Source organism: Phasianus colchicus, chromosome 2 (genome assembly GCF_987193195.1).
Source record: "Phasianus colchicus chromosome 2, bPhaCol1.hap1.1, whole genome shotgun sequence".
NCBI classification, from domain to species: domain Eukaryota; kingdom Metazoa; phylum Chordata; class Aves; order Galliformes; family Phasianidae; genus Phasianus; species Phasianus colchicus.
The window spans coordinates 26,747,051-26,767,223 of NC_143437.1; the positions used below are offsets into that span (position 1 = coordinate 26,747,051).

At 41.2% G+C, this 20,173-nt stretch overlaps 1 long non-coding RNA gene across 3 annotated transcripts in view; it reads left to right on the forward strand.

Annotated features, from left to right (window-relative positions):
• The window catches only part of LOC149918905 (uncharacterized), a 59,846-nt gene continuing 39,673 nt past the window's right edge, over positions 1-20,173 (forward strand). For all 3 annotated transcript variants that reach the window (XR_016464075.1, XR_016464073.1, XR_016464074.1), the window contains exons 1-4: positions 1-218; positions 14,379-14,461; positions 16,944-17,273; positions 17,478-17,593. This is a non-coding gene — a long non-coding RNA (uncharacterized LOC149918905). The remainder of the gene's footprint in view (positions 219-14,378; positions 14,462-16,943; positions 17,274-17,477; positions 17,594-20,173) is intronic.

Consider the following 20,173-nt stretch of genomic DNA (forward strand, 5'->3'; position numbering starts at 1 on the left):
ATGTGAAGGTTCTGGAGGGTTCTTTCTGACTCAGGGTATTCTGTGATTATAAAAGAGAGGAGTGGCAAGCAAGGATGGAATCATCACAAAGGGGAGAATTTGCACTTAGTGGGAGACAATCAAGGTGCTGGGTGCACTTATCACACTTGCCTGTGTCATACTGCTGTCTCCTCTGCCTCTGCTTTTCCACATGAGAACTCTGCTATGTGAAGGCCAAGGTAGGAGGCGATTATTGAACAAAGCTGTGGTGCTGAGTTTTCCTGAGGAGATGGGCAAAGCCTATGGCACAGAGCAGGAGGGACTAAGGGCAGTGGAGCTTTTGCTCTGGAGAACAGGGAACTCCTAAAGCTGTCAGTCCTACAACAAGAAGTGGTCAGGGAAAGCAGATTTGAGAAAGGGGCTTTCACCCACACAAAACATGTGTCCAAACCAAAAGTGTCTGAGAAGGCACCATGTTCGTTGTGAAGCTGACAAAAGCCACTGGCACGTAGCGCTAGGCAGGACAAAGCAGCACCTGAGGTCTCTGTCCATCACAAATAGCACTCGTGATACCATGTTTGACCAGGGATGCTGTGTTTGCCAAAGCCTTCAGGATCTTACTGCATGCTCTGCCTGGGGCAGGGAGAGAGGGCAGGCCTTTATAAAGTGATCTCAGAGGTGCTTCCAAGAAGGATGTCCTTCCTCTGGGTGTATTTTAAGCCATGTTTGGAAACAGAAAAGCTATTTTTATGGTTTCTGTAATTTGGTCTGGGGCTTGGTAGTGAGACTAGGGCTGTGAGAGCCAATCCTGAGCTCTGAGAATCTCTGCTGTGTTGCTCCACAGACTTTACAGAATGATGGGTGCCAAAACCAGGCTTTGTCACCACAGCAGGAAGGCTTGCATCTCCTGTATTCACACTGTCCCCTGGGCATGAGAGCGTCTTGAGCATGGCCCATCCTCACTGTGTCTCCTGAGCCATCTTGTTGTTGTCTTGTGGCTGCATGAACCAGCTAGGGAGTTAAATCATAGAATGATAAAATCACCAAGGTTGGAAAAGACCTCCAAGATCATCCAGTCCTGCCATCCACCTACCACCAATATCTCCCCACTAAACCATGTCCCTCAGTACAACATGTAAACATTTCTTAAATGTTTCACTATAATTTTGATACTTGTGCTAATCTCCCATGGATTCATGGCTGAAGACATCACAAAAGAAAACAAACCTCCTCCAAACAGTCGTGTGCATGTAAATCACCTACATATGTTTCTTGTTCCTTGCTATGCATGGGTTTCTTTTTAATATAATTCTTGGCACGACGGAAACCATGTTGGTGACATTATTAGCATTGTTGGCCTGGAATGTTTTTAATAACATTGAGTTTGTTGGTACAGAGCGTGAATTAGTTGTCAGTTTTTGAGAAGTCAGAATGTAATTGCTGATCAAACATTTAAAATATGATTTGTATTAGCGATGGTTTTCCCTACAAATTCTTTCTTATGGCCATTAGGCAAGAAGCCAAAAACTGACAGTGTGGCAGCTCTGTTCAGCAGTCACAGTTTGGAGCGCAGCTCCAGGCTTCTATTCCTGACTGAATTTCTCATGTTTTTCAGAGGGTTTTTTCTCTTTTTTTTTTCCCTTTCTTTTTTGGCAAGAAAAACTGAAAATAAGTTTAGGCCAACCTGAAATACATCTTTCTCCCATTCTGCCTTTCCAGGACTGCTGTCAGGCTGACAGATCAGTTACTGCACAGCTCTCTCTATTACACTCTATATAAATCTGTGTTTTCTCCCAGACTGTTCTCCATCACCCTGCCTTCTTTCATAGCCATCACAAAACGGGTGTGGAAGCAAAGTACTTTTTGCAAACACCTCTATAAAAAGTGGACTTCACCTGTAAAACCACAGAATTAGTAAGAGTAAGCCAAAGCAGATTTTTTTTTTTTACTGAGTTCAGATCCAAATATAATATTTTAACAGATTAATCTACCCTTCCTTCCTGTTGGTGTTGAGATTATCATTCCATGAGTATTGTTCCTCCCTTCCTCTGACCTGCACTTGCCTCTTTTGACAATATAGTGTGCAAACAAGTATTCAGATTCCACTCAAGTGCTGTTCATCTAGTAGATAGAAAATTCTTGTCAGAGGAAGGGGAGGAGAAAGAGATTTCTGTGGGAAGAAACACCAGTGCTACACAGGAGCCCACTAGTGATGGGGAGCAAAGAACAATGATGCTTTCCATTGCATCAGCACCCCAACAACAGAACTTTCCTTCTACAGCTGTTGAGAAGGAAAATGCTAATCCAGTATTAATGATCTCAGATTATCTTAGAGTAGTTCTCTGGGTATTCCCAGGCAGCAGACTAAACGGATCATTTGGCTATACTATTATGGCAGATCAAATCTTCATCACTCTCCTTGTTCAGTATCTTCTGCTAACTCTTAAAATGTGAAGCTTGTTTGTTCCAGTGGCTGACAAAGGAGCCTGGTTTCTTGGCCTATAAACTCCCACCTCTGTGCTAAACTCCTCAGCAGGTTTCCATAAGGCAAACACCAGAGCTGGTTGAACCTGCATGACCAACTGAGCTCTTCAGAGCAAATTCCTTTCTCCTTTTGCTGGCTACATATTTCTCTGAGCTCATTTCTTTGCCTACCCTGTCATCATCTGGAGTTTGTCTTCAAGATAATACCATCAGTTAATATTTGCACCATGTTTGAAAAGTTTGAAGTACAAATTCAGAAAATTCATTGATTTTGTGTGTGTGTGTGTGCATGTGTGTGTGTGTTCCTCCTGACACTTTCCCAAGCCTGGCATGCCAATTTCCTTCTGTAGCCTGTTGCCTTGCGTCCCAAAAACTGGTACCTGTTCTCAGATTCATCCATGCCTGTTTAACTTCTATATACTGCTGCAAGTACGGTGTGAAACTGGTTGGTTATATGCTCTTAGTTGCTTCATATTATAATAGCAATACTGGCTTTGTGTGTGCTTGTAGGACCTTTTGAGAGTGTCAAAGAAAGTGGGAACTTGCTGAATGCAGATGAAGTTTTGGGAGATGGATTTGTGCTAGAACTTTCTATTGAGCATGTTTAAACTACTAAGGAAGGATTTTTTTGATTGTGTAGCTTTTTTTTACTCCTCTTCACCCCCTCTCCCTGCCTCCTCAAATACGTAAGATTTAGGGGAAATCTTTGCGGAAATTCTAACTCTTTAGATGTAAAAGCCATTACAGTAACAAATATCAGGTCTGTGTTCCATGGCATGTGGAAAGATACTATAGACATCAATTCTCAAACAATAGCTTCTAATTTGGAAATAGACCAAAAATTTTGCTCAAAATATTCAAAAATCTTTTGGCCTTACGGAGCCTTTGGGATCAATTAAGAACAAGTGGTTACAGCTTTGAAAAAGGAATATGATAAAAGGAGGGCAGAGAGCAGGAGTGTTGACTACCGGGGCCTATGATATGAAAGAAACTAATTACAAAGCTGCTTATTCTGGAGTGTGTGCAAACATCCAATGGCAACGGCCTAGCTAGGGCAGAAAGGTGAAAACCCTTCTCTGTGGTAGTCTTTTTTCCTGAGGGGCAGATTACTTTCCAGCTGAGATGAGTTCAAGCAAACCACCCTTGTGGTATCAGAGATGGTGTTTTTAGTGGACACAAATGAGCATGGTTGCAGTGGAAAGAGCAACTGCCCAGTTTTTCTTTTCTGAGTTCATTGCAGCTGGCTTTGGTGACACTCCAAGTTAAGCGGGAAGAGCCAGTGGAGCATGGCATGGCATTACTTGTTTTCCTCATCTCTTAATTTTCCAGGCTGATAAACATGGTAGAGGAAACGCACACGCAATTAATATTAAAGTATGTGGCTGGAACTGCTTAGCTACAGGATTTCCCTGCAACTATGAGAGCTCAGTTCAACCAGAAAATCCCAAGGCAGCCTTTATGTTGGTCCTTGTATCATCACAGGTGTTCTATGGGGAATGCTTCCCTCTAGAACTGGTGTGTCCTGGGCTGATTCGTCTCCAAAACTCAGGTCAAACACTTATTCACCAGCACAGCTCTCAGCCAGCACTTGTGATTCCTGTGTGCATACACCTTAGGGTACTCCTGTTGTGTCCAATGGTCTGCTGTTATTCTGCCTTTGCTCTTCTTCCACATTGAACCTTTATTTTGTCTCACCATCATGTCTAGATTCTCTTCAAGATATCAACAATCCCTTCCTCATCCTTCATGCTCAGACCCTGATTACTTTCACTTTATTCCCTCACAAAGGAAACAGAGGAAAAAAAGGCTCATGAAGCAGTGAGAATCACTCCCAAAGTTATCCTGGCTATGAGCTCACCAGTTTTCAGAAAATAATGATGATTTAAAATATGGTGCTTGGATAGATCCAGGGTTGCATAATGGGTGTTTTTGATGGTTCAGATGGTTTACTCTGCTCTTGGGTCCTGCTTTTCCATTCCCTAACAACTCCTACCTCTGACTTTACTCTTGTCGTTTCCTGCTTCGTCCGTGTTTGCTTGCTGAGTTGCTTTGGTTGGGGAGAGGACCTGTTTTTACCAGCACCCACAGGACAAGTTTTTTTTTTTTTTTTCCAGGAGATCAGCCAGTTGTGGCTGAAATTTCTCCACCACTGTTCTGAACTAAAAAAAAAAAAAAAAAAAAAAAAAAAATCAAAGGTATTCATTTTGGCTCAGAGATCTTTTTCCCCACTAATTGCTGTCTTGAACCCAAAGTGCCTCCAGCATAGAGAGTGATAGAAGCAGCAAGAAAATGTAGTGTACAATCAGAAAGAAATCGAAAAACAGATCAGACTATGCTTAAAATTAAAAGACTGACCAAAACATCTCAATGAGCCATGAAAGCGCTAATGAGTCATATCACAGGATGGGCTAAGTAGTAATACAAAAAAGCTTCTTGTTTCAATCCCCTGCTTGTGCCAGAATGTTGACTCCTCACTATTGATGTTTCTTTTCCCTCATCAGCGGGCTACTATCTGCCATTTTGGAGAAATTTTCCTTTTGGAGAAAAAATATGAAAAGGAAGGAGAATCCCTGCCCTAATATTCATCAAGTCAACAGAAATAGCATTCAGAAAATTCCGGTATTGTGAAACTGGTTCACCTTTGCTTCCGACTTTGGTTGATTATTCTGAAATTTGATTCAGTAGCACCTTTGAATTTTCTTCTTCCTTTCCCATTTCATATTAGCAAATTAACTATTTTACTTTGAGAAAAAGCTTATATGCCACAGGTGACTTCATCTTCGGCAAACAGGTTTTTGCCACATCTTTCTGAGGAAACAGTCTTGCATTACTTAGAATCAGAAGTTTACCTAAACAATTCTAATTTAAATCAAATTGTAGCAGAAATGCTTTTGTGACCTGAAAATTCAGTGCTGCTATGGGTAGATCAGCTTTAGCTAAGGGGGAGGACTGGGAACTGGGAGAAAATGTGCCAAAGAATGAGGTCATGGCAGAGTTCTGGCATCTACAGTCATGGTCTTCAAGGACCTGAGTCCTGGAGAAGGAAGGCCTACTTTTGTCAAGCAGCCTTACGAAAAGACACACAATGTTTCTGCTGGAGCTGGGGGCTTTTCACAGAATCACAAAATCGCCAGGGTTGGAAGGGACCTCAAGGATCATGATTCTCCAACCCCCCTGCCGTATGCAGGGCCAACAACCTCCTCATTTAATGCTAGACCAGGCTGCCCAGGGCCCCATCCAATCTGGCCTTGAACAGGGGCAAATCTTTCTTTTGTCAGAGATCACATAGATGCTTGGCTGTGAGGTCTCTTGCAAGTGGGCAAGCTGTTCCACAAACATTTTGTGGTGTGCTGTAATGTATTTGTGACTTTCATTAATATGTTCAGCAATGAATTCAGTGCATCTGCAAGATAAATTAGATGTCTTCTTCCATCATCTAGCATTACGGGAAGCTGTTTCGCTGACACAATGCAGGGAATGGAAACGTGTCTGTCTGTGGGTTTGAGGGCCCAGACTACATTCTGATCAGAAGTGCTGTGACTGGCACGCTGTTGTATGGTGCTGGGGGAGATGAATGATGACTGTGTTTGGGCAAATTGTTTCCATAGTTTGAGAGCGAAAAGCTTCAGATTTTTAATTCAAAAGTTCTCTGTGAGTTCAGATGAAAGGCATGTTGATGGATATTCAAGTTTGGTGAGTATCTGCATGGGAAAGCAGTGTTTTATGGTCATCCTGGCCCACTGGACTCACCTAGTAAAGCAGCTTACAAGTAATTTGTAAGTTTGGGGTGGTTTTGATCACTCTTTAATAGCTCGTATATATTTTTTTAAGTTATGGTTTAATGACATGAACAGCAATAGTCCAAGAGAAGGCTTGAATGCTATTAGGGTCATACCCAAATATTGTCAGTGTCAGAACAGAAGCCTGAGCCAAGCAAAGAGAGACATTTTTTCCTTCCTTCCTCCTTCTATTTTTCACTCTTTTCCTCATAAATGTGACTAAAAATAATGTGCCCTGCTTGCCTCATTTGCTAAGTAAAACATGTATACCTGCTTGTTAAACTGTAATTTTAGCTTCACTTTGATTGATAGCTCAAGTAGGAAAGGTTTGAATTTTCATCTTGTGCAGACACATTCAAATCAGGTGGTAAGTCTGTTGAATGCATTGTTTTTTACAGACTGGAGCTTCCCAAATGACTGAAAAAAGTTTAAATGAACTTAATGAATTTTAATTTCTTTATTTCCCTCTCTTTTTCTTTTTTAGCTGGTACTTTAACAAGGTCAAATAAAGTACTTGATGTTTTGGAATGGTGAGTGCATACCTCCTGAGTGAAGTCCAGCCAAAGCTGCAGCTGCAGCTCTTTCTACATGCTGTTCATTGGCTTGGGAGCTGCTAGGGCCGCCGGTGGGACAGCTCAACTGCTGGCTTGGGCTCGCGATGCTTGTGGGTAGCTGCATTTGAGGGAGGTGCTGAGGTGGAGTGGCTAGAGAAATGCTACCACTAAAGCACCATAGAGTGATATGGGACCCCTGAAAATATAATTGTCTTAGTGTTTTGTCCAATTGTATTTTCTGGAGCTTCATGTTAATATTTGAAGCAAAGATGGGTTTTTGTTGTGGTTTGGTTTTCTGTTTTTCATGTCTTCGTGCCTATTTGCAGCCGGTAGATTAAGAGTTCTGCATGTCCCCTAGTCCTTGTAGGGGCTGGATGCACAGCCAACCACATGCTACATGAAATTAGTGATCTTTTCTAGCATTGATAATTCCGTGTTTCTGTGCACCACTGCCTGTTGTGAGCTGGCACACTGGGCAGGGAAGGTACCTGTGTGACTTTGAATGCTTCCAGTGATGCACCGATGCTTCTGAGACTAATGGTGATTTTTCTGTGTAGCAGTGGCAAGGATGAGTGTACCTGCAGCTGAATTCAGCTGGTGTGGGAGGCTGTTTCAGTCTGAACTCCTTCTTTGTAGGAAGACTAGGAAAAAGGAGAGAGAGGAAAGGCGGATGCCAAATAATCCAGATTGAGTCCAAAGCCACTATTTGCTTCCTGGTACTTCTAAAAAACTGATTTGGAACAACACCAGCCAGATTAAAATGGCCCTGCTGGACCAGACCAATGCCCCGTAGGTAGCTGAGTGAAGCAACAAATGTTTACAGAATGTGTACAGCCTTTCAATAGCCAGAGGTTTTAACCTCAGCATCTGGACCATCATGGTCCAGCGAAGAATGGATCCACACTCCATCAACACATTTCATCTCTTGAATTCCATGTTATTTTTTTTTGCAAATCACAGCATTTTGTGGCAACGAGTACCAGGACTAATCCCACTCTCCATATCAGGTAGTTGCACATTTAATAGTTCATTGTAAGGAAAATTACTTCCTTTGGCTTTTTTTTAGACTGGCAGGCAGACATTGTTACTTGACACTCAGTGTCAAGTAGCAAAGTGAATTTGTTTTAAAGGTTTTAGATAAATCAGCTTCTCCATTGGATGCAGATTTCCACCCAGCTCTGTTGATGAGAAATCTCAATCTACTTCAGATAAAATTAGCTGGGAGATTATAACCTCTTGTTAGCAATGTGGGTAGTAATATCTTCAGATGGTAAAACCAGATTTGGAAGAGAACATCTGCCCAAGCCTCAGGCTGTGAAAGCCAGCTTAAAGTGAAGTAAATTTTGAATGACTGTCACTGAACTTGTGCAGTGGAACCTGAGGGAGTATCTCTGTGTTAGAAAAACCTGATTTGTTGTATCTTGTTTTGGATTTGCATGGGCTTTGCCCTCTTTGGGTATAATTCTGTTCTGTGCGAAAAATCTTCAGTCTCTCTGGATACACAGTTGATGTCTCCTTGTGTCTTTAGATGCAACAGTCACGCAAGTAACTAAATCCTGATAATAAGTGGGTGAAATCACAAGTTGGTTTGCTTCCCTTCCTCTTTTTCCTTGTAATCAGGATGAAGTCACTTCAGAAATGCAGAGGAGGCTGTGCTACCATTGGCATGCCATGCCTGCGGTAAGCACACATTTTAAATCACAGCTCTAGAGCCTGTTTATGCAGACAGATGCCATGTGTTTAAAAATAATGAGTTTATTCAGAAAGAAAAATTCCCCCAAAAGTGATTAATTAATGGAGACTCATTCTCAGTGTAATAGCCAGCTAGAATTATTTCAGGCATTCTCTTGAAGTCAATTACCTGTTGGAAAATCTGTTCTCTACACCAAGTTAGTCCATGTTCCACAGCTAGAAATAATGAAGCACTGGTATATAGCCAGAAACAGTAAATTTTTCATAACTGCTTGTCCATTTCATTGTAATACATCAATAAGATTCTGAGACAGCAATCTGGTTTTTGAAGTTTAAATAGAGATAAGGCAAACAGTGACTTTTCTGACCAGTGATGTAGAGGTGTCATCTGTTTTTTGTTAAGAGAAGACCTGGGATCCAATAATTTCAAGATAATTTACACAGTAAAATAGTTTGCTTTTTCAAAGCATATATGGATTTGTGAAAAGTGAGAGTGACAATCCATAGGTGTGGCTTGTGACTTGATATTGCAGATGCTGACTCTTCAGCACATTACCTCAGACTGCGTTTAGCATGAAAGGGAATAGCTGTATCATAGAGCATCCTAACAGAATTGTAATTGCTGCTGTTCAAGATTGTCATTGCAGTTATGAAACACAGGTAGATGCTGTGTGGCTCTGCAACAAAAGTCTCTGTCATGGTTCTTTCCTGGTCCTTCAACTCGTACCAACATGCAGGGCCACGTAGGTCATTGCCACAATGGACTGCCCTGCTGGGCTGGGGCTGCAGCCCATCTTCCCCCCCAGTGTAGTTTGGTCTTTACTCCTTGCTTTCAGAGTTTCATAATGGAGTTATGAAAACACATTTCACAATGAAACTTGGCAAAGTGACAGCTGAAAAATTGTTTTTCCTTAGTAATTTTAAATGCATCAGTCAGTATTAAGATATTCTAAGAAAAGAAGATGAGGGAATAACAGTATTTAAAAACTGTGATGCCTCAGGTTGATCTTGATGGGAAGATGTCATTTTTCTTTTGATCATAAAAGGAGCTGAGATCTACATAGCATCAAATGAATATATTGACTGGGGCTGGGACTGCTCTTTTTTCCTGTAGTTTCATAACATGTCTTGTCTAGTAAAAGAGACAATATCTAACTCCAGGTATTTATGCAGTTGATGGACTAGGAATGCTTTGGTAGAATTGTTCTTGTCTCTGAAGTAAATTGAATGCATTTTGTAAAATTTTCTAATTGTGTGTTTACTCAAGGATCTGTTCTGATCTTCAGGGTAATTACTACAACAAAATGTAGTAGAAAAAGAAGTATTTTTTCTTTTTTCTTTTTTTTCCCCGTTTTTGTTTACACAAACAAAGCTGTGCTTTATGATGCAGTGTTGTGGTTCACCTTTCCACTTACAAAGGTAAAAATCCATGTCAGCTGCATAGGAACTTTCAACTGTTTGGAAGGGATTTCTTTGGCTTGCATCATGAGTCAATTTGAAAGACATTCTAAATATTATATGACTGATTGTTTTGTTTTTTTCTTTTTTCTAATACACCAACATGATTGTTTTTGGAGGAGAGATATCCTACAGTTGTATGACACCAAGTAAAGACTCTCTCCGAGTGTGTGTTTCTGTGCTTAGGGGAAATGAGGTGAAAAGGTGCCAGAGAGGAGGAAGTGGCTGAGAGGCACTTGCAGTTTGAAAAAGCAAGAAGTGGGATCCCATGGAGTCCAGGCTACCGGTGAGGCAGTGCAGGGAAGAAATAGAAGCTGAGGGATTGCTGTACATATTTAGTGTCTTCAGAGGACCAAACTTCTCAATTCTAGGGGAAGCACGTAGTCATTTCCTTCTCTACTATGGAATTATTCCTATTTCATGCATTTTCCAAGATCAGAACGCAACCCTGAGTAGCAAAGAGGTTTGTTTTGAGGTATATTTAGCTTGTGTGAAAAATCTGTGTCATTTTTTCATTCTCTGGTTGTGCCTGCAAAACTGGAAGATCTTAAGACCCTACTGACTCAACTGCTCTGAGGCACAGGAGTGTTTGTTGGTATTCTGAGGAGGGGAATTGAAACAATCATATATTCTAGAGAAAACATGCTTAATGAACCCACACGCACTGATTTGCCCCCAGTGGAGATCCTTTGCAACAAAATGGGTCGTTACATCATGCAAAGATAACTGAAAACCATAAAATGTATGTTTTTTGCAGTAAGTGTCAAATGAGACAATGACGAGTTCATTTACGGTGCTCCATTTTATTGTTTTCTTGACTTGTACCTGATGAGAAAGGAAGGACTTGGGAAACAGCAGAGAGCTCCCTCTGTTTCATCCACCCAATTTTTTGTTATTGTTTGAAAGTAATTTTCTCGGGCAGATGTTATTTGTTGGCAGCCATACTGTTCTTAAAATACCCAAGAAATATACAATGAAGAACAGCAGTGAAAAAAGACTATGGAATACACTTGAAAATATACTGTGTTATTTTTAACTACTTTTCCAAAAGGACCATGTTTTTAATATAATCTGCTTTGTTGAGGCATCTCTTAGATGAGAACTTCAAAATGTGGTAGACAAATTGTTTCAACATGTCTGTGGGATAGGTAAGTCCTATTAACTCCATTTTACAGAGGGAGAAATCTGAACATCAGAGAGCTGAGAGCACTGTTTTCCAGCTTTGGTGTTACTAAATGACTGTCAGAACTAAGAGTATTGTATTAAATTTCACCCCCTATGTCCAATTTAGTCCTCTGCCTTTCCAGCAGGAGGTTTATTAGAACTTCAACTTTTCCATTCGCAGGTTATAAAATGAGCAAAGGCAGGGATGAGTGTGAGATACGGCCAGTCAGTCTTGAAATGAACAGCATGTCTCTGAAGTTAATTATAAGCCCCTAAATTAAAGCGTGTCATAAATATGTCAGACTGGATGTAGCCTTCTCAAAGTTCCTCAACTTGAAACTGTTTAACCTACCAGCATATCTCTTCTCTAAGTTCACAAAACGTGGGGAGATTCCCCAATAAGTGATTACCTTAATATTATTAGTCTTCTGGTGTTGTTTTTTGTTGTTGTTGTTGTGTTGTTGCTATTGTTTCAAAAGAATTTTAATCACATGTATGCTAGGTATTGATTATTGGGGATGTGTGGTCAGCAATGTTGCTTCATCCAGTGTATCAGAAACTTCAGAAGTACAGAAGTCTAATAAGAAAGTTAAGTTCATGATGAAAAGAGAAACCTAAAAGCACAGCAGTCTATAAAAGGAAAAAGTCTAAAAGCAATTTTCAGTTCCCTGAATAAATACTATGGTGGTATGAAATGTATATTGAGGTGGGGCTTGCTTAATGAGTTGGAGATGTACTTTAATTGACTTTTGTTAGGTCCTCCATTGTTTGAAAGAGACAAAAAATGTTGTTCTAGATACCTTAAACTCTGTTACTGCCTGTCAGGCTGAAACCAACCTGTTCTTTGCTGGTTTTTTGTTTTGTGTTGTTTTGTGTTTGACAACTTCCTGCTGGATGAACTTGGAACTGCAGGCTAACTCACCGCTGCCAGTGGTCCCAGCCAGTGCCAATTAGAGGACTGTGGAGGATGCCCTGGCATGGGGATATTCGTACCTTTCTATTTGGCAACAGTATCTCCAAAACAAATGTTGGTGCCACGGTGCCATCCCCAAAGGGCCCGAGTGGACAGAAACACTTGCACTTTGAGAATCTTCAACAATAGTTCCTAATGAGGGCCAGAATTAGAGACCAAAACGAGCCCTTCTCTTTCCCACTATCTATTTCTCAGTCCTCATTTAACATGCATGAAAAGCTGGGAATGGTCACTCTTTGGAGTCATGCTTTACTCTGACGAGAATCACTAGATCTTAGTCTTTGTATAAAATCAGCTATATCAGTACTTACTGTCTGTGCCCACACTTCACTTTTCTGCACAGACAAACAGAGAAGTTGGGAGTCAAGACATGGCAGCTTTGAGTGTTTGTTCTCCAGTATTGGATGTCTAACACCAAAACTCACTGGGTGGCAGGTTACTGGGAGGTGTTGCCATTTCTGAATGAATGAATGTCTAAATTCATAGAAACATAGAATCACCACAGTTGGAAAAGACCTCCAAGGTCATGTAGTCCAACAGTCCACCTACCGCCAATATTTTCTTACTAAACTGTGTCCCTTAGTACAACATTTAAATGTTTCTTGAGCTTCTGAGGAGACAAATGAAAGAATAACTTGATTTTGAATGTCTAACATGTTTTATGACTACATCTCTCTAGCACTTTTTTGAAGCTGTGTAGTTCATTTCAAATTACATTATTGCAAATGCACCAGAAACATGAAGGTGAGCCATTAGCTGATTAGTACCACCAGGAGAAGGTAAAAGAATTAGCAAAGTCTGTGATGGGCAGCCACAGCTAAAATAGGTACTGTCTCTATGGAACTAGATGTGCTGCTAACACCAAGAGCTTGTAATAATACGACCTTTTAAAAACGTATGTTTCATAAATGGAAAAATGAACTAAAGAGGCAGCTGGTGAAGATTTCAAGAAGCTGTACTGCTTGATTAAACACTGGCTTCATGTAAATGTAGCATGTGTGAGCAGGGACTACGAGCACAGAGACTGCAGTGCGCCTCTGACAAAGGCAGACAAATGCCAGCTGTGTCCATGTGCACGGCAAGTTACCAGGAGTTCAGTAAATTCCTGTGCTTGGAAAGCCTTGTGCCAGAAAGAAAAAATGAGCTGCGAAGTAATAACGGTGATAACAGCATTCAATGAGGCAGGCGTAATGCCTCAGTTGATCCTGGCCTGAAGCACCATCATTCCTTGGCAGAACTTGGTGGCCGGGGATCTTCTCAGAAGTTCGTTCTGACCCTCAAGCTGATCTACAGCAGAGGTTATTTTTTTTTCAGTCATATTTGCACAGTATCTAGGTGAGATGAGTACCTCAAAACAATTACTGTGAGAATTAATACTCTGGGGAGGGGTTCCCTAGTAATTTATAAAACCTCTGAGTACATTTGTGCTGTTCTGGCTTACTGTCAAGAAACCTGGGCAGTGCTGAGCTTTGTGCTTCTGTTGGTGGCAAGCAACCAGAGAACAGCAAATATTGTCCCTCTTGTGTCAATAGAAAAGCAAGTACAAAATGGGCTGCAGGCAGATCAGGTTTCATTTTCAAAATGAGCGTTTGGTGTATTCTTTCTGCTTTCAACCCAACTCTTCTTGTTGATGCTAAGCGGCTGAAATCCCTGCTCCTGCAGCTTGTGTCTGTGTAAGAGACTGCTGACAAGTCAAATCCTCTGGGATATGTAGAGTCTGGGCAGGCATCGCATGCATTTCTTCTTTTTCTGACCCCTAAGGCCATCTTTCATGCTGCTTCATGCAACTTGTTTGGGGCACACTTTTTTTACCATTTGAATGCTCTAGAAAGCATTCTGCAGGGCTTGGGCATTTCTGAAGATGGCCTGTAGCTCAAGCATGCAGATTCACTGTGTTTCGCTGCACCTTTTGGGAAAGAAGTATGTGTGAGTTGCTGTGTGAGACCATTACTTTGGTTAGGTAAAAGTAAAATACAATCAAGAGTATTTATTTACAGCACACACAGCAAAACAGTCAAAGATATTCATATGAGAATAGAATAGTTCAGTCGAAAAGGTCTGGTAAAGAGCATCAAGTCCAAGAGCAGCTTAGGTAGAAAAATATCCCCATAGGCTTGGACCTCTGAGATCTCATCTCGCTGTGCGCTCTGGCTGGTGCTCTTCTGGCAGACACATTCCTGGGGGCTTTGCTACCTCCTTCATGGTGGTCTTGGACATGCTGATGGGGTTGCACAGTGGTAGGGGTAAGACTAACCATTTGTGCTGAGACTTACTTTTATTTTTTGCTGCTGACAGGTTGTCTTTTGCTGGATTGTTTCTTACATCTTGTGGATCGTGAGGCTGCATGAATGCTTGAGCTGACACCAGCAAAAGGGCAGGTGAGAGCAGAATGAAATAGCAGTCCCATCCTGGTTTAACATATCTCTGAAATCATGGCCTCACTGTGAGAATTTCTGTCTCAAGCAACTTCTCATTTGAGCCAAATATTTGGTGTCCATCTGTTTTATCTACAGAGATACTTGATGCAATTTTCTAAGTTAGTTAGATGTATGTAATTGCTGACTGGCTTTTGATGGAGCAGACATGACAGTGATTCACAACTCTGGAGCAGTTTTCTGTCCAGGGATACAGTGATAGATGGGAATCTCAGAGGTGTTGGAACCAATTGCAGGATGAGGTTCAAGCTAAATGTGAGGCTTGAACTCTCTGCTTAACACTGGAGACCTTCCCCTCCAAACAGGTATGAAGAGAGTTGGCAGCTGCCACAGCATTACAGTGCTGCCTGCCCAGCAGTGAAGGGGCATACATGTACAGACACAGGCACAAAATTCTTGCAAGACAGAAATTATACTTCATCACACATAATTTAATTGCTGCTCACCGAATCATAGAATCTTTGAGTTGGAAAAGACCTTTACAGGTCATCTAGTCCACCCCCCCTTGCAATGAACATCAGGGTGCTCAGAAGGTTGTGATTCTTGATCACCTTTCCATAGACTGTTGAAGTTGTGTGGGTTACTAAGTCCTATTCTTCAGAAAATATGGTAAACTTGATTTAGTTGTTGCCATTAGACAATACCCACTAACATCACAGACAACGTTGGCCAGTGAAGCCTAGGGAACTATGATATGCAGTATGGTTTTCTTTTCTCTAGGAAAATGCATTCTTTGAACCTAAAAGGTGAAAAAATACATGGTACTAAGGAGCACGGATTAGTGGGGAAATTCTGGTGGTAGATGGACAAGATGATCCTGGAGGTCTTTTCCAATCTTGGTGATTCTGTGATTCTATCGGACAGGCTGGGCTGATGGCTGTGTACGAAGCAGTGTGAGTCGGAATTACAAATTAACAATAAACTCTCAACAAATACAACTTACATGCATAGGAAGAAAAATACATCTCATTGAGATGTGTTTTGTGCGGGATTAGGAAAATAAACAAGATACCTGGAACAACTGAATGGAAGAAAATGTTTCAAGAGAACCAGTTTCACTTAAAAGTGTACCAGGTAGCAGCCCGAAACCCAGATCAGCTCAGTGGCACTGCTACAATGTCACTGTTGCCCCTGTCCAGGCAGAGCCCTGCTTTTGTGGGTTTTACAGGTTAGTAAATTTCCAGTTACGTAACTTTTCCTATTTTAAGACAAGTCAAAGTGAAAAGGGAAATGCTGGCCCAGAGGATGCAACTGGATAAATGAAATATTTTAAAAATAAATAAATAAATAAAAGAACTCACAGGGAAGTAAATCAAAATTCTAGTGAAGCCATAACCCTCAATGCTGTAACAGAAAGAAGTGAGACCTGAACAAATGTTGAAAAAATATTTTCTTCTTTCTTTGCAAAGGCTCGGCTAAGGAGTGACTCAGCCTTATGTAAGAAAAGTCTGGATGGGGCATAAATAAATGCGAGTCACTATAAAGAATTTTCAGATTTTCTGTGAGGATCTTTTCCTTACAGGGTCTTTGTACTGGAAACGGAAAATGAAAGGGAAAGATTTGCATCAGAATTCTAATGGCTATAAATACGGATGAGATTATGCAAACCACAAGAAAATGTCATTTGCCTCCCTTTGCATAAATGTGTGGAAAGGGGGTGGTAAGAGCACATACAAGGCGATCTTCACAGGAGAAGTGTAAGACTGTGGTTAAAAAAAAAGACCAGACACACTACAGACATGGGATCTGTGAAGAAACGAGAAGGAGGCAATGATTTCCAATTGCTCCAACCTTTCAGAAAATTATCACTTCAGTTCAGCCTCTGATACGTGAGGCACGCAGCAATCACGTGTACCTGAGGATGCTGTTCCCTGGCCGTGCAGGCACGTGTCACGCCACCTCTGCTGCAATGGCCACCCATATCTGAACACTGGGTTGTAAAACTGTTGCTCCCAGCCCAGGATTATTATATGGAGCCAGGACAGACACTCAGTCTCTCTTGAAGCCTGTTTATCTATCTGGAAGCTTTAGAGGGTGTTATCCTCCCATTTATGTTGGTTTAGTGCTCTCCCAAAGCTCTCTAATTTTTCCTTTCCTTTCCAGTTCCCACATTTGGGGCTTGGAATATCTCTTTCTATTGGAAAACAGTCATTGGCTTGGGTGACAGCTGAGTCATTCTCTAAAGGCTCTTGATTTTTTTTGAAAAAGGGCTCTTTAGGCTCTATCCTGACTGTCCAGCTCATAAAAATCTGGTTTCCTTGAATTGGGTGATTCCCATTTACTTTTATGTGGAATGTGGTTAAAAAGCGAGTAAATAAGTTTTATGTCCCACACTGTGTGCTATGTTTGACTTGTTCTCCTTACTGAAACTAACAGTCTGTTGGGACCAAATGACTGTTGCTTTTGCCTTTTTTCCCCTTCACAGATTAAAAATGGTGGTCCTGTTCTTAAAGGGGACTGTGGCCATGCTGAGCGCTTCCCAGGATGAGACCTCATGTTAAAATTCCATGTCTGAAAGCAGCTTTGGAAAGGCAATGGCAAATCAATTTCTTCTGAGGAGGATACACAACTGGCAACAAATGTAGACAGGAAGCGGTATCTGTTTAGAGCATCATGCAATAGGCTTCAACCTTGGTTTCTGCTTGCTTTCTGCCTCTTGAAGAATAAATGAAAACGTATCTAGAGAAATGAGGTTCCTAGAAAGAAGTTAAAATTCCAGATGGATGATACCACCCAGGCACCAGCTGTTGAGGAGGTAACAAAGTCTGCTTTAAAAAAAGAAATCATCAGTGCCAAGATGCTATTGCTGCACTTTGGGGTTTTGCTTCTGCTGCTCTCATATTGCTTTTAAGGCCACACGTGTCCAGGATGTGTGTACAGTCCTTGGTATGAGAATCCTCCTCCTGATTACCACTGGAGAATGTAGCATGTATTAATGTAAGTACTGTTTTTTTTGAAGCGAAATCTTTGTCAAGCAATACCAAGGAGCAATCAAAGGTCACCTGGGCACTGGAAATGTTTCTGTGAAGGCTGAAGCTCACAACTCTACAAGAGAATCCATGGTGATCTCTAGAGGTGAGAGGTTGCTTTATCTGGGTTTCCCTTCATTTCAAAGACTTGCATTTCAATTTCACTTCATTTCAAAGACTGTTCTTTCATATTCACAAAATGTGCTGAGCATGATGTACTAGGATGTGATGACCTCTAGGTTTTGCTGGTGGGGCAGAGGTGGGGTGTGCAGCAGGTAGGAGCTCTTTTTGCATGGTGCTGATGTCACGTGGATGTGTTCTGGGCAGTGCATGCCAATGACATGGTTGGAGGTGAGTCCAACATGTAAGCACACACTCTATGCAATCACATGTGTGATAGGTTCTCTCGTGTCTTTACTAAATGCTGCTCAGCAGTAGGAAACCAGGTTCTCTCTGGGTTACCAGATTTACTAATATTAGATTGGTGCAAGACTATTTAATGCTTGCAAGTGATCAAAGGCACAGAGCAGACTCCAAAAGAGATAAAGTGAAATGAATGAGACTGTTGTGACTGTCACCAAAAAATGTTATTGTTTGAAAGAATGCACTTCCATTCTTTCCAGTCCATTTTAGAATGCCCCCAAAAATTGAGTTTCTGAAGAATCCTACGTCACCTAGAACATGCTCTATTGGTCCATAAAATAAGCTTTCTCTGTTGTTCCTTAAATAGAATTATCTTTTCAGTGCTTTCAAAACAAAACTTTATGTCTCTATTCTAACATAGGGCTGTTAAGCACATAGAATCTTTGTTGTTTGTGTGGATTTTTTAGGAACCTTAGAAGCATTTGGAATTCTAACCCTTTTACTTTCAGGCTGAGCTGAAATAATGTCTGCTTTTACTTTTCACATTGTTTAGAAAAAAAATATATATATATATATTTTGTTCTGACAGAACCAGTTCAGCCTTCACTCTTACTTTGGTTGGAAACTTGAAGCTGGGAGTATTTGCCAGCTTTAAGTGAAAATTAATAAATATTCCTTAGACATTGGGTGAGATCTTTAACTGGATTTGAGTGTTGTAATCCCACTGAACTCAAAGGAACCAGACTGATTTATACCAGATGGTTATCTGGACCTCCAAGGGGAATGTAATCAGCATCAGGGATTAAATTTGCCATTAATACACAATGATCTGTTTACATCAGCAGAATTACATCTGTGCTTCCTCACAGATAAATTTCTTCCAAGTTTCCACTAGTAATGTTGTCATCCTTGCACCGCAGGTTGTGGTTCAAACTGGTAACATAAGCCCAGGAGGATTTTGCTGGAGCAATGCTTCAGCCCTTGGGCCCAACATTTACTCCAGTGTTTGTGCCATCCTGGATTTTAAACAGTTTGTCATCATCCGTTCATTTTGTGTGCTTGCACCAGAATGAAACAGAATGAAGGGGAAAATCATTGCTTTCATTGCTTGTTTGTTTGTTTTGATGGGTGAACACAATAGTATGAAAAAACATACATATATGTGTATGCACGCACATATTGATGTCAAAGGAATGTTATATAATAGGAATGCTTTGTATGGCTACCAGAAAGACCACTAGTATGAAAAAACTAGTGGGGAAAGCGCACTAAGCATGTGCACTCACAAGAAGGTAAACTGCTGCAGTTTGTAGGAGTAAAATAAAACCTCTGATTTATGGGCACAAAGGAATTGAAGAATTTTGTTCTTCTTGGTTTTTCTCCAGTGACTTTGACAGCTCCTCTGGGTTTGAGGAGATACAGATTTTCAGGCTGGCAGGGTGCAGCGGACCAGCTGCTCTCCTAAGCTGATGCTGATCTTTGATTTGTATCTTCAGCATTTTCCTTTTTGGACCAGTTAGTACCATTAAGCTCTTGCCTGTCCTGGTTCAGTATGCAGCAGCCTGTTGTCTCTAGAACGATTTGAGGAGGGTTTTTTCTACCTTTTCTAGAAGAAGCTACAGTTCCTCTTCTATCTTAACCCTGAGAGGGTGATTCCAAAACCTAGAGAGATGTTTGAGCTGTGCCTGGACCTTGTGCTGGTGCACATGTTGAGCACCATGCACTTGTCCTACACTTTCGTTAAATCTGTGTTTGTTGCAGGTGAGGGACTGAGCGGTCACTTTGGGTTGCTGGTATTGCTGAGAGTGAATCTTGCCTGTCTGAGTAGCCTGAGCTTTTCTTCCACTGTACCATTTAGCCCTTTTCTAGATCAGCATCAGTTATTTATATGCTTGAAATGATTAAAAATGATTAACATGGTGAAAACTGTCTAGGATTTATAATTTGCTATGAACAATTTAAACTAATTTAAACAGGGTTGTATGGAAACATGGACAAGAAGAGGACCATAGGAGAAGAGACAACACTGCTGAAGTAGGATGGGAAGCAGAAGTTTTCCAGTGTGGGTGGATAGCTGTGGGTCTGCAGCACTAACATAGATACTGGATGAAAGTGAGTTTTAGTCAGCCTTGTAAATATTGTCATAATTCCTGCAACCCACATGGGGTCTCGACCCTGAATTTGGAAACTACTAGATCTGTGCTCAGAGAAAGGAAGTGTCTCATGCCTCCTGGGCCAGCCCTTCCAGTGACTTATAGGTGACCTGCTGTAATTCACTGGGACTTTTTGATGCAATACAGGCAGGGCTAGAAAACTCTCACTG